Source organism: Vespula pensylvanica, chromosome 16 (genome assembly GCF_014466175.1).
Source record: "Vespula pensylvanica isolate Volc-1 chromosome 16, ASM1446617v1, whole genome shotgun sequence".
NCBI lineage: Eukaryota > Metazoa > Arthropoda > Insecta > Hymenoptera > Vespidae > Vespula > Vespula pensylvanica.
Genome location: NC_057700.1, coordinates 936,014 through 958,779, shown reverse-complemented (window position 1 = coordinate 958,779; position 22,766 = coordinate 936,014). Strand labels below are relative to the sequence as shown.

Here is a 22,766-nt window from a genome sequence, read left to right as displayed (position 1 = left end):
GATAACGAGAGATCTCGCGAGATAACAAAATTGAAAGAAAAAAAAAGTTGAGAACGGTGAGGAAGGGGGAGATCTCCCAAATGAATTCTCGGCTGCATGAAAAATATAACAAACGCAACGAACTAGTAATGGACTCTGTTGCCTGATATCCCTAAACGAGTTATCGATTTTTTAACGAGTCGGAAGCGACATCGTTTAGCGCCAAGACCCCTCTCTTTCCTTCTCCCTCTACTCTCACCATTTCCCTCTCTTCTCTCTCTCTCTCTCTCTCTATATATATATATATATATATATATATATATATATATACATATATATATATGTATATATATGTGTGTATGTATGTATGTATTCCAAGATCGAACATTTTCAAAAACCAATTTTTCTTTTTCTCTCTCGTTTTCTCTTAGCATAGAATCCGCTTCAGCGGAGCGTAAAATTACCGAATTTTTCTGTATCGGACTCGTCGAAGTATTCATCCCTCTAACCTTTGAACCACCTTTCTGTCTCCTTCTTTCTGTCTAGTTCCTGCAATCTTGCCAGTTCATTCGTCCGTTGACGTCACTCTCCCTTTCGGTAAACCCTCATCGTACGTGCCGAGGTTCGAAACAGAAGCTAATAAACCGAGGGGAACGACGATTACTAGCATGCTGAATTCGCTTCAGCTGTCAACGTTTCTGAAATATTTCCTTTCTTCCATTTAAAATATGAATCGAATCGAATCGAATCGATCGATTGCCAAGACTTTAAAATTATAGTTGAGATTTTCTAAGAACGAATGAATAAAAGAAGCTAGTGTCTCCGACCTCTATACCATGAGGTCATTAAACGAAGCTAATTACAACACGTTGCACGTTACAACTCGTGCTAATAATCGATCGACGTTGTCAGGTGAAAGAAGATAAAAAAAGATAGGAGAGAGAGAGAGAGAGAGAGAGAGAGAGAGGGCTGTTAATACGTTAATTACTGCTGATGCTTTTATCGTTTAACATGATACAGTGCTTTATAAAAGTATTTCAAGCCTTTCTAAAAATGTTTTTCACTTCAGAAATACTCGCAAGATGGATTAGATATTTTTGCATGATAAATTTTTAGAAAATAATTCAAGAAGAAAAAAAGAAGAAAAAAAGACGTATTTAATTTTAAAAAGTATCCCAACATATTTTAAAGAGAAACCTGATAATCCATTCACGATACGTGCGAACGTCGAGCAATGGTTAACACATGCTAATGTTTCAAGTAGATACTCCTCCATTCATTAAGTGGGAGCTACACTTACAAAACGTATCCCCTCTTGTTTTGTAGTAGGTATCTTCCAAGTAAGTACTAAAGTAGCTGCATCGCTTCTAACGTTTACTAGTAATTAGAATTAGCTACTTTCACTGAGAACCATTCACCTTTTCCCTTTATCCTTCTCGTGTTAAACACTTTGTAGATAAAGTCAATATGACAACCACATATAGTTTTATTACATTTCGTACGTAATACCATGCTTCCGTATATCGTAAAAATTCTATATTTTACATACTTTTAACGAAACGAAACGAAACGAAAAAAATACAGAAATAAAAGATCTACTCGAGCCAACGATATGTAAATCTTTAAATTGGACGTGTAATAAAGGATCTTTAGTAGAGCGAAGATATTATAGTAGCAAGATACGTAAACAGGATTAACGCGTTACCTTGTTCAAGCAATCTTTACTTTGGAAAAAGCCACGGACTAATGTGTACCAACATTTCGTTATTTTCAAGCTTTTGTTTACCATACTTGCATACCTTTTTCTTTCCCCAACCGTTGATGATAACAGAAAGTATTTTATCTCGCCTGTTTGCACGCTTCTATCCTACGAAGATTTTTACGGCATTACACTTGCTAATTCCCCATCTTTTTGTCCTTTTTCTTTTTACATCGAAAACGTCGAAACTTTCATGGGTATTTCACGCGTATTTCTATTAATCCTATTCCGAGTATTTTTACATTCGATTTATTACAACTCATTTTGTATTTATTAAAAACGTTTTCTATAAAGTTACGTTATCGATAATTTCATTAAACCTGCATAACGATGAAAGGTAAACCGGTATCGTTGTAACTAACAAGATCGTTTGAACGTTGCGTTGTTTAACGTCCAGAATTTCGATCGACGAATACGTTTCCCCATCCTGTAATTAATTTAAACGGGTAACCAACCTCCCACTCAAGCTTGACTTCTGTATCTATACACGAATGTACCTATTGTATAAGCAAATCCACAGTGAAGTAATGAAAATATCGGTGGAACTTCCATTGACAAATCGAAAGTAAAAAAAAAAAAATGTATAACGTTAAAATACGATCTAACGCGTATAAAATAAAATATCTCTATCCATTTTTCACGCACATAATCTTCTTTGTCAATTAAATCAACTATACAAATTCAACCATAATCTTGAGTTATATTCTAGTAAAATGAAAAAAGAAAAATCTTGAAAATAATGGCGATACCGTTGATAATCGACGTAGTAAGAGATGAAGAATATGAGAAAAACCCATAATGTAATCTCAGATTATCGATGAAAGATAACCGAATCGAGTGACCGAGTGGCGCCCATAAGGGTGGCAGACAAGGGTGATATTTTAACATAACTCGCTCCGTCGAAGCATAAAATTACCGAATGTTAAGATGGATTCAGGTCAGAGAAGGGTGCAGTGGGAAAGCGATGAGAGGCTGTGCCGAGCTCTGGTCCTTCTCACAAGTCCAGAAAAGGGTCTGGAGAGGTCGAAAGTGGTGCGATGAAGCATTGCCCTATTACGAAAGCCGTTGGACCCTTATGTGAGCTGAATCACCAAGTAATAGTAGTAGTAGTGGTAATAGTAGGATGGTTCGCCATTGCCGTTCAAGACTTTCGTCTGGCTCGAGGCATCGTTCGAGCCTTCTTTGATGGTCCTGGCATTAAGCCTTGTATATTATCGCTTACGAGAAGAGACGGCGAAGCTTCGCGTGAAATTTCTCTCTTCAACGATTTACCACCCGTTGAGATGTATCTCTCTCTCTCTCTCTCTCTCTCGCTCGCTCGCTCGCTGTCTCTCTCGCTCCGACGCTCTCTCTATCCAACGAAGAACGACAAGATTTAATTCGCTTCTTCTTAACGCGCTCTTCTTTGCCATTTCCCATCCTTTCTCGCGAACAGCAGATTTATTTTGTGTCGTCTTTTCTACGTTTACTTCGTTTCTCTCGACGATGTCGTTTCCACTAGATCTTTGCATAAAGCTTTAGAAATGCGATATTATATAGAACGTCTCTTTGCTGTCTGATCTTGTATTACTGTGGATGATTGCGATATGCTCGTTCTGCTGGAAATTTTATAGCCCTGCTACACCAAACTATATATATATGTACCTAAGCTCCCGCTGAAAATTTTAAGAGACCGAGCATTGCTGGATACATTACTGAATGGTGAAGTAAATATATGGGCTTGGTTCGTTCTGGAATGTTTCTATTTTTAGTTTGCTTTTTGTATTTTTCTTTTTTTTTTTTTTGGTCTTCATTTTCTATCTCTTTTTTTTTCTTTTTCGTGTATGCAGGTTTAGAAAAAAACGTCGAACAAGTGCACGAAGTACTCTTCTTATCAATTAGAAAGAAGAAAAGAAAAAAATTTATAATAAAAAAGAGAAAACTTCAAATCTTTGAAAAGAATAATATCTTCAACGAAAACAAGAAATCTCTTAAACAAATCCTGTTGTAAAGTTAATTCACCCTGGTTTAAAACCAACAAAGATCGTGCGAGCTGCTCGTAATTTATTGTAAAACACGACGTTAACCGTAATCATTTATTTCGAGCATACAAGAAATACCATTAAAAAGCTTACTCTACAGAGGTAGCTATGGAAAAAAAGAGAGAAAACGAAAGAGAGGGGGAGAGAGAGAGAAAGAGAGAGAGAGAGAGAGAGAGAGAGAGATGAGAGTCATAACGTGTAAATTTACGAGCGAGGTGAAAGGCAAACTGCATTGATGAAATGTTAATGAAAGAAAAAACTTCACCAAATGGTAATTTCTAGTATTTTTCATTCCTTAAAAAGCAAATCTGTCCACCGATCGAAATATTTAAACGCATATATAATTTTATGATATACTCGTCGAGGAATATACGAGGGAAGAAGAAAAACCGTACTTAAATAAGAGAAAAAGAGAAACAGATAAAGAGAGAGAGAGAGAGAGAGAGAACATGTATTCAGCAATTCTGGCATGGAAGCAGACTGCAACATGAGGGAGAGAGAAAGAGAGAGAAAGATGGAGTATTCGTTTCGTTTCATTGTTGTCCTTTTTTAACGCGTAGTGGGATGTCGTCTAGCAGAATCACGGCATTTTATGACTCGCAGCACTGTTGTTGCCAGTGAAAGCCACCCTTGCGTGTTCCCCTAAGCTCAGACACGAACGTTGCACCCTTCTCGTCGATTTTTCTTTTTCCCCTTTTTTTCTTTCTTTTTTTAGTAGTCGTCGAAGAGTTGTTCTATCGTGACCACCGACTAACGACAATTTCAATCCGTCGTTAACTTGTCTGCGATAAGGCGTCGTCGTCGTCGTCGGTTTTAACGACTGAAAGTTAAGAAAGGGGATGCCATCGTCGTTGCTACCGTCGGCCGTCAATAAAACGGGAGATTTATTCTTTAGTCCGACGATCTTTACTTTCGATCTTGTCTCAACGTCTAACTTTAAATGAAGAAAGGTGTGTTTTAAGTAAGGGAAACTTTGTGAAATTCTAAACGATTAAAAATGTTTGGAAAAATCAATAAAAGTTATAAAGTCGATATACATATATATATATATATATATATATATATATATATATATACACATGCATATTGGCTGTATTAGATTGAATTGATCAATATGTAAATGAAGTACATTAATAAATGAATAAATGTAATTAATGAAGTCTGCAATTTGACGAGATACTATATAAAATTAATAACAATTAACTGCATAATTATTCGATATATATATATATATTTCGAAATCTCTGGATCGAATTTTCTACTATCAGTTTATTTCTATGTACTTAATCGAAACTCACAGACGTATATAGCCATCTATGGACACAGTTCGTTTTGAGAGATAAAAATATTTGCTGGAACGAATAGAAATATGGATGTATCCAAATGAAAAAAAATAGTAGATCGGTCCAATTTTGCAGCTCGTGTCAAGCGTATTTGCAAAAAGAAATATGTCGACGATTCGTCAATCAAACGTCATCCTCGTTGTCATCTCCGTCGTAGTCACCGTCGTCGTCGTCGTCGTCGTCGTCGTCGTCGTGAATTTTGGGACACGAGCTGTGACTCTATGTTTCTCTCTCTTTCTCTTTTTTTCTCTTTTCTTTTTTCCTTTTACTTTTAGCAATGCTTCGAGCCAGACCAGGGCGTCGGCTGGGCATTCGCGATGACACAACGTCGTGCGCTTTACGACGTCGTCCGCAACCCCTGGCATCGTCTCCTATTTCTCTCCCTTTCTCACTTTTCTACTCTTGTTCCAAATCCATCTGTCCATCTCACTCGTCCAAACGCCAACGGCCAACAATGGCCGATATTTCGCTCGCAGATACACCGACGACGTTGTCTTCTCTACGTTGGCCTACACTTGCGTTTTCTCCGCATTAACGACCAAATAAAAGAACGTTAACAAATGTCCCGTTACTTAACGGCGTTACACGAAAATTCACTCTCTTTTTGACTCGACGATATTTCCTTCTCTTTTTTTTCTCTTTCTTTCTTTCTCTTTTCTTTTTTTTTTTTTTTTCTTTTATGTCTTCGTCTTATTCCAACCACGAATTACGAATTAGGAACGAGAACGTCATTTTTTTTCCCTTGTTTTCTTTTTTCTTGCTCGTTTTATTTCTTTTGAAATTAATTGTATTATCTGTTTAATTTCATGTGAAAGATGATAAAAAAATAGATCATTTCACGTGCATGAACAGTTTCCGATAAAGGTCAATAGATATAATCGATAATTTTTATCGAAATTATTCGTATGGCCGAGCGAATAACTCGTTATATGAACGATACCAATTGTATAATAATTCTCACGATTCATTTTGGAATTTATCGCATAAAGATTAAAATATTTGAACTCCTACCATCTCTTCACAATCGACGTTTTGCTAAAAAGGTCCGCCGTCGTTTTATCGCGCGAATTACGATAACATGCTGGGTATAGTCCGTTACATTTAACGCAGCGCGTTTTCACGATTAGTTTTATTAATATTTTCATTTGTGGAATTTGTGGAATGTTTTTGTGCATACGATTCCGTAAGATATACATATACACACATACACACATATATATATATATGGAATAAAACGCGCTCGTGCATACTACCATATAAAAGCAGTTATCGGTAGAGTGAGTTTAATAATTTAAAAGGACGCCAAAGTTATATGCTTGGTTACGTAATCGAACGATTGTTAGGATCCCATAAAATTACGTACCTTTTTCGAAAAACGATTTTCTTTTCATGGGAGGAACAAAGATCGTTTTTCCATAAAACAAATAATATTTTATTTCATTATTAAACAATATTTATCTTTAGTTAGACATTTGGAAAATATAATTTAAGGAATGCGTAAAAGTAATGAATGATTAATGATAAACGTTTGTAAGCAACACCGTTGTTGTTAAAATAACATATTCAATATCTTTCTCATTGGCATAACTTAGCAATGAAGATACTTTCAGTCGGAAAATAAATTGCTTGGTAGATGAATCGAAATCTAAACTTTTTGTCTATGCTATAACACGTCGTCGAATAGTAAAAAATTCAGAATAACATTCTAACAAATATATACGACGAATAATCCGATTACGAGCTTCACCTGCGGCCGTTGGGCGTTGCGAGATAAGCAGCGACCGGACGTGTATCCATTACAAACGCTGTCGGACGTATATCTGCTATCCGCTATCTGACTGCGATACGTCTTACTGTATCGTTCATTTGCCGGATTCGCCTCGTAAAACCTATTACAAATCCACCCTCCAAGGGACCTCCAACATATTACTCTTGTTAATATCAGTGTGTCATCTAAGGGATAACCAATGTCGTATGAATGAATCCGACTAGAAATTGGATTTATATATTAAAATCATTTACATCATTTCAAAGTGATATAACGGATTTGTATATAGATTGATTCAATAGTCCCGTTTATCCATCATTAACAGTTATTATAATAGACAAAATTATGACATATTTATAATAAAACGATTAATATCCAAATATAACATATTCGTCTTCCCTATTTTCGTTCGACGATTTCATTCGATTATTATTACGTAATACTGCGATGAAAATGTATATAAAAATTTTTTGTAAAGAATAAAACGTTATTTTTTCCGTTTCGTTTTTGGATGGCTTGAAAAAAGGAAACACTGTGCCGAAAATAAAACGAACTCCATCGTAGGGTCGCAGTTTTTTTTTTTTTTTTTTACTTCTACAATCACGAATTTTTATCTATATCGTCGATCAAACGAAATAGGAATTCAACAGAAAATTTCGACGTTTGAATCCGTGGAACGAGAGCTGGAGACGTGTCCTGAAAAAACGCTCGACTAAATGCTTGCAAACTTTTTATGCATCCGATTTTTCGTCTCTTGTTTATGCAACGGTACGTCATAACGACGAACAAACGGAGAGAATTTTGTTGTTTTGATGACTTTTCAACGTGCGATGGAAAAATTTTCTGTACCTTCTTTTTTATCTTTTTTCTTTTTTTTTTTTCTTTTTTAATTGTTCTCTCTGTTATCCTTTCGAGTTACAGTAGACTAATCGTTCTGGTACAGTAGAGAGGAACCATTATCAAAATGCTATACGATCAACTTGAAAAAATTCCAGGAAACATCAAATTCTACGTTCCATCATATTTATCACGAATATATTATTAACAGCTAATAGACTTATCACCATACGTATGCAGAAACATTTTAACGAGTTTCGAACCTTCTTTTTTTTACATCGACAAAAAAGAAAAGAACAAAAAAAAAAAGAAAAAGATTCCAACGATATTGTAATTAATGATACCTTAATTAAGTCAACAACTTACTGATCGATCTAAAAACCAAAAAGGTTAGCGAGGCTGAAAATGAAAGTTCCTTTTCCCAAGGAGAGTAGATTACAACGTCGACGAACGAAAGTAAGTAGGGATACAGGGATCCCTGTCGGTGGTTGCTTGTTAATCCCTTTAATTTGTCAAAGAAATAAGCTCCAAGTCCATGCCAGCCAACGCGTAACGTCGAATTAAGATAACGCAGACGATCTCATCGCGGTTACTTTACGAGCTTGATTCCACCTCTCTCTTTGTCTACCCTCTACGGACGCAACAATGCGATTATCTCACTGACCGATCGCAAACTCGCGCTCTCAGCCCCTTAACACCTCTCTCCGCCACACCCTCTGCGTACAACATCGAGCTCGTTGCTGCCGGTGACCCGATAACGCCTTACACGAACGCACCGGCACGTAAATACCAACCACGAGCGTGAAATCCAGAAGAGAGAGACAGACAGTCTGACAAACAGAGGGAGAGAGAGAGAGAGAGAGAGAGAGAGAGAGAGAGAGAAATGGAGATAGATAGACAGACAAACAGAGATAGGAAGGAAGAAGGAATGTTCGTTAGTTTGCTTAATGGACAGCTAGAATCGTGAACTTTTAAGAAACGATTTGTATTCGAATAGGAATCAATTAATCAACTAACTCTCGACTTTGTATAATTACTAAAATTTACTTATTACGATAACTCTCGTTAGCGGTATATGCACGTTCGTAAGAATGTTTAATTTATCGTACTTTCGATTAAAAAAAAAAAAAGAAGGAAAGAAAAAAGATTGTAAAAAGTATGAATCGTACGAAACAAACGAAATTTATAAAGTCCATCAACTATGGATATTTTTTAATTAACGTTATTGTGTTACGGGAATTACTTTTTTTTCTTTTTTTATTCTTTTTTTTTTTTTAGAGCATAAAAAGGATTAGTGAGATTGTCTGTTTCTTTTTTCTTTCTTCTATTACTTTTTATCTTTGTTTCTTCCTTTCTTTGACTTTTATCTTTTGCCACTTGCATTTGACCAATGCTCTTCTGATTTTTCTTGGCACTAGTACAAAGCAAGCGGACTAAGAGCAATGTTGTCTGTAGACTGCATTCATTAAATGTCGGAAACTCCGAAAAGCAGGACTTTTGTTGATTGTTCCTGAAAAACGAATAGATAATGCAGTGGCTAGGGTGAAACGGTACGCGTCGATGTTTCTACGAAGCCCCGTTGCTTTGTAACTGTGCCAAAATATTTTCAAGCGGAATACGAGACACGGAAATATCTAAGAAATGAAAATCGATCGTTGTAAAAGAAATTAAAAATAAAATTAACATATGTAAAGCAAATGGAAACTCTTTGCGAGGATATCGATTTTTCTTCGAAAAGAGAAACAACGTATCACCTACGTATTTTATTGACCTAACGCCATAACGTGGATATAGTTCGATATAAAAAAGTCAAAAATAAATGGGAAGAAGAACAAAAAAAAGAAAAAAGGAATTGTTATAACGAACACTACGATATTTGGGTAACAACTCGTCAGTCGATAAACGTGATCGAGGTAAAATAGAGGCTCCGCTGTATTCGACATCGTTTTGCTAGGTCGTAAAAATAGCGATGCGACTTCGACGATAGATCAACGATATCGGAAAAACGTCACCTGTTACTCCCTCAACTCTCTGTAATTACTACGTTTTGCAACAGGCAATTTCGAGGAAATCATTACATGTAATACAGCGTATGTATAACGTGTACAGAAAATCGTATGTGTATATATATATATATATATATATATATATATATGTATGTATATGTATATAATACATACGTGATTAAGTATTTAATGAGAAAGACAAAATGGAATCGATATTAAAACGTTCGTATCATCTTTCCTGTTAGATCAAAAATAAAAATAAGCGAAACGAAACAACAGATGATTTGTCTTGGTGAAATACATACGTATGATTCATTTCGTTGTTACGATAATCATAAAAATTCAGCTGAACGGGGTGTCACGTACGTTAGTTATAACATTCGAAACAACTACGAGATTTATTATATTTACGATCGTGAAATATATTTCCAAATGCTTTTTTAATTGTCAAGTGCATGAAAACGTGTTAGATTCTCCCTGATAAACGACCGATAGATATAATAAAACATCGATAACGCTGATTTGCTCGTTTCTTTAAAAGTGCCTGAGAGAAAAAGAGAAAGAGAGAGAGAGAGAGAATATTTTCTTCCATCTGAAATTGGCAAGCTATTAGTTAAACAAAAACAAATTATAAATGATAATAACTAATCTGTTTTTATTTATTTATTTATTTTTAAATACAATAAGAATTATGTAACAATATATCAATCTCAATTTATTGGAACGAAATGTGGAGAATAATATTTTACTTCTCACAAAGAGCAAACATATTTTTTTCGACTCGATTTTCCTTCAGAGACTGTTTGCGACACCATTTCTCTGGGCTCTTGTCCCTCGAGAATTCTCTTTCCTTCTCTCTCTCTCTCTCTCTCTCTCTCTCTCTCTCTCTCTCTCTCTCTCTCTCTCTCTCTCTCTCTCTCTCCATCTCCTTTGCTCTCGATTGCTCTTGGTCCTTAGCATTGCTCGCGAGTAACAAGCAAGCAATGGTCTGCGATCCGTAAACGTTTTCACCTTCTAACAACGGACAGCCAAGCGAGTAATGTTTTCGTAGCCTTTAACTCTTGAAGCTTTCGAGAATGGAACGTTTGTCTTTTCGCTCGTTTCGTATCCTACCGACTCAAAAACCTGTACCATCAAAGGACACGACCTGTGGTTGAAGCTTCACAACGATTTCAATCAACGCTGTCCAAACTGTCGACTCTTTTTTCCTTTTATTTATCTTTTTTTTTTTGTTTTTTTTTCCTTTTCTTTTTTTTTACTGACCGCTAAAACAAGACCAAAGGTAGAAGCTCGTTTTGTTAAATTGTTTTTTTTTTCTTTTATTTCTTTTTTATTTTTTTTATTTTCTTATTCAATCAACTTTCAAATATTTCAATAAAATCATTCGATTTTATTTATATTTTTTATTACGACGTTTTTAATTATTTGAACTTTTATATTTTAGATATTGGTTTTATATCCCGCATATTATACTAAACTTTAATCATTTATTATAATTGCTTTATATATAATTTCTATAATATGTCGTACACGGAATATTACCATGGCGAATATTATCTAAAACTTTTGATATATTACGCTGGTAGGATTAACAAAGAACTTACTTAGGTGTAGTCTTGCTAAAATTTACGCTTAGCAAACTTAGAGATAATAGAATATACGCTTCTATGGAAAGGATAAATGTGACGACGAACGTTATGCTTACTTTCGTGATATTCTTACGAGATTTACTTTTACATCTTTTATATTCATCGAATTATATGCCACATTAAATTTATCTTTTTTGTCTGTATTTGTTTTTCCATTGCTTTTCCCTTTTATTTCAATAACATTTACTATTATTGAGCTTCGTGCTTGAGATCGAAGAATCGGTGAATCGTTTCGTCGTAAGCTTCGTAAACAGAAATGAAAGAAACGAAACGTTAAGCATAACGGTGAAGAAAGGTAAGGTGAAAAAAAAAAAGAAAAAAAAAAGTTAGAAGAAAAGAAACGAGAAAGGACTATGGTAAATCGTGCGGAATAAAAAGTTTATCGAGCGTAGAATAGAGTATATCTGCTTCGTTACTTACGTGTAGAGATACATTGTACTTAATTACGATAAAAGCATGCAATCAAATTAAAAGCGAGAAGACCTTTTAAAGTTTTACAACAACGATAAGAAGACACTATCGCTAACCGCAATACTCTTGTCTGCTGAAAGAATTCCCATGGCGAAGATAAGCTCGAATTTAAATACATAACTCTGATTTACCTGTTCAAAGATCAATAATTATAAGCGATTTTCAACGAAACGAAAAATTATAGTTGCTATTTGAAAGCTACATTCTATATGCACGATTTCGAACAGAATTATATAATGAAACGAATAAATATTATTTTTCAAGAACTAACAATTAATCTTGTGGCAATAAAAAATGAAATGAAATAAAAAAAATATGTATATATTATACAAGTATACGAGTTCATGACTTTAAAGTTACATGACATAAATCAAAATGAAACGTAGCACGTATCGTTTGCTCACATTTTCTAACTTACGTAGTACGTAATCTTAAGATTTAAACATTCTCGCCTTCCTTCATCGTTCACTCATGCAAGACACAGCGATAATTGAGTGATACGCGACTCGATCGGTCTTCGTTCGTACGCGAGAGTGGCATTTAATCGATTTAATACTCGTTACAATGTTCGCACGATCCCTGTAAAAGAAAAGAAAAGGAAATAAGAGAATAACAAAATGAGAAGAAAGGAAAAAAGAAAAAAAAAAGCGACAGAATTAGTTTCGTAATGTTATCGCGAATGTTAACGCGACAAATGGTCAAGTATAAACTTCATTGCAATAGACGATAATGAACAACCCTTTTAAAACAAGATCGTTGAACCCTTTTCCACGTTAACCTCACTCATTATCGAGCTCGTTCGATCTCGCGTATGTAACTATTAACATTTCTAATTACTCTCACACGCATTCCGTTCATGAATTATATGCCAACGCGACCTGGTATAATGAACATCAAAGGAATTTCCTACAAAATTACGACAGATATTTTAGCTTGGTCAAACGGTCTAGAAATGTTGTTAGAATGTGATACTCTTTCACCAATCCCCTTACCAATCGTCACACATTAATTGCATATACTGGATGTTATCGAAAATATTACAATGCATTTAGATGTTAATTAAATGTTAATAACTTTCGTCGCAAATGATTTTTACGTTGATACGTTAAACGAAGAATCAAACAAAAATTTCAAACGGGATATTTACCGATCATTCGACGTACAAAATTTATTTGAAAAATATTTACTCCCATCTGGAATAATTTTAGCTTCGTTTCTAATTAATAATTCCTTAGTTCGTTCTCTCTGTTTATCTTCCACCATTCCTCATTTCCTTCTCTATTGAAATGAAATGACATTTGTATATAATTAATTAAATATTACCGTTGCTTTTAATCACTCATCAAAACAATTATACTCGAACTAGTGGAATTCTAAAGGAATTCTAAAGATTTTCCTTTTAACGATCTATAAAAAACGATGAAGCTTTTCATTTCGTGCTTATCGTCTGTATTTTCCTGATCACTTCAAACAATGATTTACCATTTACGAACTCATCGTTCTTTTCTTATCAAATTCTTGAATATAAATTTTTATCGTTAAAATATTTCTTGATCAGCTTTTATTAAACGATTCTTCTTTCTTACCGGTCGTAGAAAACGTACTAGGCAATGGAGAAAAAAATCTAGGCCACACGATCTATTGTATAATTCATTTTCAGGATAGACAAAAACTGATGAGTATCAAATGAGTTACGAGAATATTACAGATGATAAAAGAGTAGCAACGTCATCGGTGTGGTTGCCTGATAAAAGCCCATCAACAGGATTCATCAACGAACAGTTGATATCTCATCAGCAAAAAAGAGAGAGAGAGAGAGAGAGAGAGAGGAAAAGAGAGATAATATACTCGGAAATATTTTTGACAAAATTCATGAGTCTCAACTAATGGCTCATTGTATTGAATCATTTCACGTTTTATTCCACACAATGAACACAATTTTATTCCACATAATGAACGGCCAGGATTAACGTCTCTTCGTTCATTTATGTATCTGTGTACGTGGAAAATACATATATGGAAACGTTATCACGGTGAGAAAATACACATCTATTACTTGTTCGTTTGCCTCGGCATGCATGAATGAGTCGAGCAACTTCGACTGATTACTTAGGTTCTAATTTGGCTGAGTAGATCGTGAGAGTATCTCCGCTAAGTCTTATTCGTTTCTCACCGTTCATCGTTGGCAAAAGGTTTTCCCTATCTATCTTTTTCTTTTTCTCACGCATGCAAAAGTATATACGTTTATATATATGTATATATAAAACATACACGCATGCGTTCTCACGAAAGCAGCCTAGTTTTCTTCCCTTGTCTTAGTTTTTCTTTTCTTTTCTTTTCTTCTTTCTCCTTCTCCCTCTCTTTTTCTCTTTCTTTCTATTTTCCGAGATTTTGCATCCTCTTCCATGGAAAACCGCTGAAAAATCGACGTTTCTTTTCCTCAGGGGAAAAAAAAAACGTCGAACGAAACGTGAGTGAGCAAGAAGAATGAATTGGTCGAAGCTCGAGAATCTTTCGAATCTTGGTGATAAACTCGCGAAAGGTATTTGAGGATTTGTTACGATTCTTCCAAATATAAAGAAAAAAAAAATCTTTGCTTAATTCTGTACTATTTTTATTAACAATATATACGTTATATAAATATCAAATTGTGAAAGTTCACAGTAAACGAAAATATGTACGTACGTTCGATATTGAATCTACGAACGAATTCAGCATCGTCTGTTGATTTCCGAAACCTCAGAGTATAATGTTTACACTGTAAGTATTCGTTTTCATTCATTGACTTTTAACATCAGAATGAAATAGAAATGAAACGAGTAAGTAAATAAAAGAAAAAAAATTCTTAAAATAGAAAAGGAAACAATACCCAAAAAATACGTATGATGTAAGCCATTCATAATGTTTCATTGATACTCCTTCACATTTCCCATCGTAATTCATTGCTACGTCTGCAAATATATATAAAAAAATAAAAAAATAAAAAAAAAAAATAAATAAAAAAGAATGAAAAGAGAAGAAAAAATTACGTGAGTATTTCGATTATTTCTTTGAGGTCGTCGATAATCGAAAAAATAAGATAAAAAAGAAACTGAAGAAAATTCTAAAGAATATTTTCTCCCACACAATCTATGTAAGTACACATACATACGTACATACATACATACATATATATATATATATATATATATATATATATATATATATATACACATATATTTTCACATAGTATCGCGTCTAGCACGCGATATTTTACGACTAAAAGCGAAGCGAGAGAAGAAGAAAGAAGAAAGAAGAAGAAAGAAGAAGAAGAAAGAAGAAGAAGAAGAAGAAGAAAAAGAAAGAAAAGAAAGTGGTATGTACGCGTGCGTATATGTATATATATATACGTATGTATGTACATACGACGTACGTACGTGCGATAGCGTCGAAAGAACGTAGGGCTGCGCCACCGCGTTATGTATCGTAAAAAGTGACAAGGAATGAGGGAGGTTGCTGGATAGGTGAGAATGTGGTTGTTGCTCCTCGTCTGGAACGGTCGAAAAGCTTTGTGACAATGTATGTATAGGAGAAATAAGGTGTGTTAGATGAAAGATCGTTGTGTCGTTCTCGAAAGATATCCTGCCGAACGTTGTCATAAGTTATAATGCTACTCGTGTATCAAGCGATTTCTTATACGATGTCTCCACCTTCGTAAACAGAACTGTCTCTCGTAAAGCGTCGCGTCATGGAACAACTCCCATTTGCACCTTGTAATGGTGACAATCGGTGCACGTGTCCGTTTATATATATATATATGTGTGTGTCTGTATGTATATATGTATGTATTTATGTATACACTTGTATGAGAAAGAAAAGATGCAAGTGAGGGGAGAGAGAGAGAGAGAAAGAAAGAGAAAGAGAGAGAATCGTCCTTTCCTCTTATCCGCGTTTTGTCGACCGACTATCTCGTGATTTGCTTTATCGTCTCGTAAAAAGCAAAAGCTAAAAAAAGGGAGACGAATACGTAACGAAGGATAGAACATGCTCGTCAACAGCTCCTACGAGTTTATGGTATTCCCTAGTGAACGTTGTAGAGTTTAAATGCACGAGATTGCTCCGAGCGATTTGAAAATCGTATAACTCCACTTTTGCGATCCTAGTTAGTTTCTCTCTCTTTCTTTCTCTCTCTCTCTCTCTCTCTCTTTCTTTTTTTTTATTTTATGTTTAAAAAATAAACGATCGTGTCGATCGTTTCGTTTATATCAATAAATACGAGGAAAACTCCTGTTAACTTTTTTTTGTTCCGCTTCTAATCTCCCTATATTTTTTGATTAGAGAAATATCGCGTTGTCTACCTGAAAAGAGGTAAAAAAAAAAGAGTGAAAGAGAGAGAAAAAAAATATGAACAAAATTTTAAAGAGAAGAATATAACTTTCCTGAAGTAATTGTCAATTAGTAGAGGCGTTTAAGTCACTTTTTCACGTTCACGTCATAGCTATCACGTCGTGCATACGCTCGTTACGGTAAAGAACGGAGTGGAAAGGAAAATAAAAAGGAGAAAAAGGGGAAAGCAATTATCCTCGGACGATGGTGTACATTCGTGAAAGAGAAAGAGAGAAAGGGATAAACGAGGCGTTTCACCACTTCCCTTTCTTCAAATTTTCCTCTGTTACCTGGAAAGTTCAATGTTCGCCATTTCTTTTTTTTCCTCTCTTTTTCTTCTCTTTTCATCAACCACACGACTCATCGTCAAAGAACGACTCGGAACAAACAGGTAAAAACGCCTTTCGAGAGAGAGGAACGATTCGTTGCAAGAGATGGTTGAGAAACGAGAGAAAGAGAAAGAAAAACCGACGGAAGAAGAAAGATCCAAATCCGTCAAACATCGAAACTCCCGACGTTTTTCCAATAATTTTCGTCTCTACTTTCGACCCGTCCTATCGTTTCAAACGAGGCGACGTTTTTAAACGACAACGGACTGGATAGGTACGTTTGAAATTTTCAACAAAATATTACTATTAATTCTAGTCAAGCAACGAATCAACCACATATGCAAATATATATTTATATACCCAATTCTTGTATATTTGTATATTTTTATAAATTTTATCTACGAAACAAGTTGAAGGATTTTGATAAAACAGGGTAAATCCAACGCCTACGGATTTAAAACAGCAAATTTAAAGTGAAGCGCGATGAAGAGAAAAGATCTGTCGGTTTAGAAGTTCGACAAGTGAGACAAAGAGAGAAAGCAATGTAACATGGAAGCGAGTTTAAGATCATCGCCACCCTCGAATATCGTGTTTCTCTCGTTTCAAGCGGTCCACGTTGGGCTGGGCTTTATTGTTTCACGAATACAAAAGCGAACGTATGAATAAGCCGCGCAGCCGAGCACGACGGATCATCCTTTGCGGCGCGAACGCATACGCGCTACGACCGACATTATGAATCCGTAATTTCGCGTGTCGCATATGTCACGACCCAGACATGTTTCATGGATATACTAACAGCCGTTACCGACATTCGTCTACTCTCCTCCTTCGTCTGTACCACCTCCTATTTCTTCTTTTTAGATCTAACAGTCGAATGGCGAAACTTTATCTCTACGTCTGTATGATATAAAACAGAAATAGATTCGAGTAAAAAGTCTGAGCTTACCCGAGATATTTCTCAAATCTACTAACTCGAATACTCACTAATAAATATTATAATCTACAAAACGTAATTTTCAATTGGTTTTTTTCAAAAACAAATCTTTCACACGTAATAATATCTACGTAAGAACAAATCTTTTGATACGTAATAATATCTACGTGTAGAAACTTGAGTGGTATTAAAAATCAAAATACATATACGGCGATTTCATTACGAGGATGATTGCAAAAAAAAAATAATCGAATATCGTGAGTAACGAGAAAGTATTACCGATGAAAGACATTCTTCATTGGAAAATGAATAAACTTTTTTAAGCGCAAAACCGCAAGGATAGACCATTTCAATGCCACAGAGAAAATTAACTAGCGGGTACTCGCAAATGGGGGAATGGAAAGCTTCAATGAAAACCGCTGCGTTAAAGTTGTGGTCTGGCGATAAGAGTGAGAAGGACGTAGAAAGAAGAACGATACTTTTTCGAGCTAATAAGCGGCAAGATAATCGAGTAATTTCGTTAGATGCTGAATTGGGTCGGTCGCCATCGCTTATGTCGTCGTCGTCGTCGTCGTCGTCGTCGTCGTCGTCGTCGTCGTCGTCGTTGCTGGATCGACGAAATTTCATTTCAGCTTGCATTTGTAAAGTCGACGAACGAGGGATGAAAAGAAGAGAAGATAGGATTATAACGAAAAAGAGAAGAAGAGAAGATCGTCGAACTACTCTCTTTCTTTCTTTCACATCCACAAGCATGGTGTACATACATAATACATTATCTTATTTAAACATACATACTCACACTAATATCATTCTCTTTTTAACATATATCATCTATATATTTTCTTTCCCTCTCTCTCTCTCTCTCTCTCTATTTTTATAATATTTTTCTATTTCTTTTATTTAAACTCATTTGCTTACACGTACACGTATATACACCAATACTATTTTCTTACTCTTATTATTACTCTTTCTCTCTCTCTCTCTATCGCTCTCTATCTCTCTTTCTCGCTGAATGAAATCGGTATAAAAAGAAGGGCCGAGCGAGCGTGTAGTCGAAAGAGGGAAATGATGGGAAAGAGAAGTTTTATATGATTATTTGACCGAGGAACGTGTTTACCAGCAGCTGGTTCCTCCTATTTGAATACACGATCGTGAGATTTCTCTTTCTCTTTCTCTTTCTCTTTCTCTCTCGCTCTCTTACTTTTTCTCTTTCTTTCCCCGTCGTTTCTCCATCGAATGGTCTTTCATTCACAGTTACTTTCGCGCGTGAAACGCCCGAGATGGTTCTTCCATTGCGAGAATGCATTCGCATAGCACGCTTTGAAAATCTTCTGACTTGGGTTTCGCTGGTTCTTTCGAAATTGTGAGTTGAATGATTTTAGTACGCCATTTCCTCATACAAACGAAATGAGTGTGATTAAATTGAAGTTAAACTTTTCAAATAATTTTATTGAATTTTTTTATTTATATCGCACGATGAAACGTAATTACTTCCTTTTAGATTATCCAATAGTTGATTTAATTTGATTTCTATGTAATGATTCATACCAAATATACTTATATTATACATATTTGCTTAATTAAACCAATTCGAATATCCTACACGATTCTAATTAGGAATCATTTGGACGATCTTCTTTCTAATACACGTAAAATACTATTTGAAAATCTCACGTATAACGTTGAACATGTAAAAGAATAAAAGATTTCTCGATTTGAAAATTTTTCTAATGTAACTCTGACATTTTTTTTTCTTTAAAATTGAACACACATTAGAAGATAAAATGCACGAGATAGTAGAAGGCGACGCGTAGCTCGTTATTACTTCATAAACTCGGCATCTCTCGTTCTCCAATCTATTCGCCGTTATTGAAGCTCATGGTGGGCAAAGAAAAGAGCCAAGCGAACGTCCCTTATCGAAGTACTCGATCTCATCGATAGGATCGGCGAAAAGGAAAGAGGATCGGTCCCTCGTGTCATCGTCGTCGTCGTCGTCGTCGTTGGTTGAAGCTTTACGAGTGTCTGTAAAAGCTCGATGAGAAAAAAGAAAGAAAGAAAGAAAGAAAGAAAGAAAAAGAGAGAGAAAGAAAGAAAGAAAAGAAAGAGAAAAAAAAACAAAAATGTGAGAATGAGATAGATTGCTCACAGATATCGTCGATAAGATCCAAATGGCGTTTTAATATCTTAATGGAGCGTATGCGGTTGTAGTCGAAGACAAAGACGAATAAATTTGATTGTATTTTCTGAAAGCTCGATTAGGAAATCCCGAAGAGAACATTTGAAAATGTGTGAATTCGTGTGCGTACATCCAAATCGAGTTTGAATTTTTTATATATATATATATATATATACGAACAGAGAAGATCATATTTATTCCCGTGAAATTTCAATCTATCAATGAGAAAGATTGAAATTTATACAATGTTCTAGTCCGATCAAATATCGATTATATCACCGTCCGCCTAATAACGTTTACAACTACGTGAATCTCCTGTATGTAATAACCGTGTTGTACATATTGTACACTTATTATATGTAAGTTTGTATGCATGTACCTACCTATATTCTGTGTTTCTGACACATATGGACAGTATGAACCAGGCGGTACCATCGCATTTGATGTTGCGATTAATAATCATTGGAATTTATTCTGGATATAATCAACGAAATTACACATCGCGATACATCGATAAACTTCAAATATCGTACGTAGAAAACTAATTTGCGTTAAATTATGAGTTCATCAAAATTTCATAAATTATAGATTCACTTTTCGATCATTTCCAACGAGATCAGTGAAAATTGGTTATAGCAAATAAAAGATTTTTTTTTTCGCCCAACGAGACGTTTCTAATACCTCTAACGATCCTTGTCCACAAATTTCTAATCAACGATTCAATTAAGTACCAAAGACGGGTTTCAAATGGAATCGAAGAGAGATTCAAGTTTCTCGAGGTGAGTTTAGCACTACGATTTAGTTCAGTGATTAAATGGAAAATGGAGGGAGGTGATTACGAAACGGCGATAATCGCTGTTCGAAAATATCATAGAGAGATATCCGATAGCTACGATATTAATTAAAAGTCACGATAAAAGTACTTTAAACGTGAATTTTAATCTCCCTTTTCCTCTTTCTCCCTCGATTAACCAGCGAATGCAAATGTGCAAAATCGAACGGAGATCGAAGATCGGAGATAATAGTCCGACTAAATGGAACAGAAAAAAAAGGAGAGAAGACGAGAAAAGAAAGAAAGAAAAAAAAAAGAAAAAAGAAAAAGAAAAAAAAAAGCGAGAGAAAAAGGGATAAAATTCGTACAGAACAAAACGAGACGCAACGAGCTGTAACACGTAAGGAATCGGAATAATCTCGCCGAGTCGAATTGGCCGAAGACTAAGGTCGATGGAATCAGTTTGCATATTAAGCGAGTAAGGACTGTTACTAAAAGGTCTCTAAATGAAGCACGTTTTCTACATTAACTAAACACACCGACCGATTCGCAATAAGGCGAAAAGGAAAGACGAAAGGAAGAACGTGCAGTCGAAGAGATTAGAGAAAAGAGAAGAGGAGAGAAGAGAGAAGACGAGGAGGCAAGGACTGCCAAGGAGATGTCTCCTTTAATTCAATTCCTTTTCCCTTTGCCACTCTCGCTCGTTCGACTTCCCTACGTCCTCTGGAGCCTTACAATCTCGAAAGTTTCGACTAACTCGAGACGAACGTCTCGCTAGTCGTCGTCTTCCTTGTCGACGACTATTTCTTCGACTTCTCTGTCTCTCTCTTTCTCTTTCATTCTTTGTGTTTTTCTTCTCTTCGAAGACTCGATACTTGAAAATTTTATTCACGAGCTTATCTCAACTTTACCAATAAGATCGATGCCTCGTTATAATATCTCGACGATACTACTTGAAAATATCCGTGAGAGATAAGTTATACAGGTAATAAGTGAAAATTTCTCTTCTCGAGACGATACCATAATTTCAGTTGTCAAATAATTGCATGTATATTATTACGTAAGGGGTTGTTGGTTATTTAAATTTCTATGTCGATTATCTCCGTATATTTTTATAAATATTCCAAAGTGAACATTTCATTTTTTAATTTTATATAAATCGAGTCGACGAACGACTATTAACGTTTTATTATCTTCGCATAAAAAAAAAAGTATCACTGATCTAATATAATCGAAGAATTCATAAGAATCTTAATGACTTGTCGTATGTGTTAGATATATGTATTTATGCAAACATCCCCTTCTCCTTTGGTGTAATTCCATGGGTTTAATTCGGTTCGGATAATCTCTCTCTAATATGCAAACTTTGCAGACGATATGATCGACTCGAAGGCGAACGATCGAGAGATAATTGCAGATTAAACGTCTCTCTAATAGCTTCTCTCTCTCTCTCTCTCTCTCTCTCTCTCTCTCTCTCTCCTCTTCACCCTTACCATCATTCAATATCTACTAGATAATAGACTCCTTATGAGATATCATCCTTTTTTTATTTTTATTATTATATGGCCTCCAGATACCGATCTGCAAGTAAGAACGATATTATAAGAACTCAACGAGCACGTCAATATCGCAGACTCGTGACTATTAAAATTCAAAGTGACAAAGTTGGTGCAAGGTGAGACTAGGCAAACTGAGAAAAGTATCGAAAAGCGTTCGCGACACGACCTCATTCCATTAAAATGGATCGGCTTGGTGTTCTCGATAACCACGTTAATGAATCGTCTTTCTTTCCTCCTCCTCTCTCTCTCTCTCTCTCTCTCTCTCTCTCTTTCTCTCTCTTTCTTTCCTTTCGCTTATTGTGTCGATTCGACCTCGAGCTATGAGAAAAACGACGAAGGGGTGGAAGTTGTCTGGATAGAATTTTTATTCTTGTCTTTCACTTTTCTTTCTCTTCCCTCTCTCTCTCTCTCTCTCTCTCTCTCTCTCTCTCTCTCTTTCTCTCTTTCTTCTTTCTTTCCCTTTTATATACGTGTAAAAGTCTCGTCGAGCTGGAAGATAGATAAAGAAAGTATAGGAGGAGATATAGAAAGAGAAAGAAGAACGAAAGTACACGCTGAGATGAATGAGGACAACTCTGTCCGTCACTCGAACAAAGGAAAAGAAAGAAGATAGGGAAAAAGAGAGAGAGAGAGATAAACAGAGAGAAAGAGAGAGAAAGGTGAAGAAAAGAATCGAAAAAAGAAACTTCCGGGAAGAAAAGCCTAGAGAAAAAGTGTACAGAAAGAGAGAGAGAGAAAGAGAAAGAGAGAGAGAAAGGTACTGGAAGAAGTAGGATAAGAAAAAGAATAAGGAGTTTC

General features: G+C 35.3%; 1 protein-coding gene across 8 annotated transcripts in view; it reads right to left on the bottom strand.

Annotated features, from left to right (window-relative positions):
- The window catches only part of LOC122634951 (leucine-rich repeat-containing protein 24-like), a 126,329-nt gene that overhangs the window by 5,994 nt on the left and 97,569 nt on the right, over positions 1 to 22,766 (bottom strand). For 3 of the 8 annotated variants that reach the window (XM_043824522.1, XM_043824527.1, XM_043824528.1), the window contains one exon: positions 12,252 to 12,412. The exons of 4 other annotated variants lie outside the window; for them this stretch is intronic. The gene's annotated coding sequence lies outside the window, so the exon portion shown is untranslated. Of the gene's footprint in view, positions 1 to 12,237; positions 12,413 to 22,766 lie in introns of all 8 variants that reach the window. One more of the 8 variants, XM_043824523.1, reaches the window with a different exon arrangement.